The following is a 1885-nucleotide window of genomic DNA, read 5'->3' on the forward strand; positions in this document are numbered from 1 at the left end:
CGTTGCAAATTTACATTGTTAAATCTAATTTTCACATTTAATTTTTTACGGGCTTTGGGAATATTTAGAAATGTATCAGCGGGGGTCCACCGAGACCAGTAAATTTTCGAAAGGGGTCTACGAGAAAAAAAAGTTTGGGAACCTCTTCTTTAGATGTAGAACAAAAAAATCTTACTTTAATCTCAGAATCCACTACCATTCAGAGAAACCAAAAAACTTACTTTAAATCAATACTCAAACTAAATCTTTTTGTTAATTAATCCTTTAGATGTAAAACAAGAAAAAAATTAAAAAAAAATTTGACTTCAACCTCAAACTCCACTATAATTCCAAAAAGCAAAAACTTAACTTAAACTAATAATTCAAATATATGCAACAATTACGAAATTCAATTCAAATGAGCACTATTTATATCTAAATATCTAAATCCGCGCGATGCAAACACATATACGAGTATCCAGCCGAATTACTCAAAATAAAATACCTGTGGATTAACACGTGCGTAGCTTTTAGCTGTTTCAGGAAGAAGGAATTTATTTCGCTTATTTTTCACTTATATACTAAGAATATGTTACAAGGAGAATGTCAGATTACAAAATAGTTCACGCGCTGAGTAAGGCAATTGAACGGCGACGAAATAACAAAAGGTTACCACAATACTCGCCTCCTAGACACCTGACGGGGTGCGATGAAAGCGGGCTTCAAGCGGTCGATTGAAACTTTAACCTCGTTGTTGTTTATGTCGACTCCGAAATATTTAGGCAATCTACGAATTACTTTATACGGGCCTTTGTAGGGAGGAGAAAGTGATGGTCAAATTAAGTCGTCTCGAGCGAAAACCTGTTCGCAGCTCTTTAGCCCGGTATGGACGAACACTTTTCCTTTTGAGTGCCAGGCCGTGTCGACAGGCCGCAAGTCCCTCATACATTGACGAAGTTGCCTAACCATTTCAGTCTCGCTGACTGTCGATGTGGCATCCGTAAAGTACTCCGAAGGTAACTGCCGACTTTCTCCATACACCAAATCTGCTGGCGATTTTATAGTGGAACGCAGACCTAACAAGATCAGTGGTAAGTACGTTATCCATTGCTTGCGTTGTGGCATAGTATAGCCGCTTTTAATGTACGATGCCACCTTTCTACGAGGCCATTTGTTTGTGGGTGGTAAGGCGTTGTACGGAAATGGCGAGTGCCTAGCAACTGAAGTAACTGTTGAAATAGGGCACTTTCGAACTGCCGACCTAAATCAGAAGTTATGCTTACTGGTACGCCGAACCGCGATATCCACCCATTCAACAGTGCCTTGGAAACAGTTGGCGCGGTCATGTCGGGTATAGGTAACGCTTCCGGCCATCGTGTAAACCGGTCAACTATCGTGAGGCAATAACGATTTCCTTCTGATGGCGGAAACGGTCCGACCAGGTCGATGTGTAAGTGCGCGAAACGTTTGCTTGGGCATTGTCGACGCTGTAGTGCCGTTTTATTGTGTCGGATTGTCTTGTTTTGCTGGCATTTTAGACAAGTGCGAGCATATTCCTTGCTGTCGCGCTGGATTCCAGGCCAAACGAACCGCTCTGTCATCAATCGTGTTGTCCCTCTAATGCCAGGGTGCGACAAATCGTGAGTCGCTCGTAAGAATGGTTGCTTAAATTTGGTGGTTACAAATGGTCGAATACGCCCGGTAGAGCTGTCACAGTATAAGCTCTTAGAACTGTAGGGAAGAACAAAACTTTTTATATTAAGTGAATGTTGAACGTAACCATTTAATAGGGATTGCAATTCTTCATCTTTCTGCTGGTCTTCGGCCAAATGATCATAGTTTATGGGCTCATCCGCGAGCGATTGTATGCGTGAAAGCAAATCAGCTGCCACATTACCTTCGCCAC

This window comes from Rhagoletis pomonella, unplaced genomic scaffold, assembly GCF_013731165.1.
Source record: "Rhagoletis pomonella isolate Grant_MI unplaced genomic scaffold, Rhpom_1.0 Rhpom_scaffold_00014, whole genome shotgun sequence".
Lineage (NCBI taxonomy): Eukaryota > Metazoa > Arthropoda > Insecta > Diptera > Tephritidae > Rhagoletis > Rhagoletis pomonella.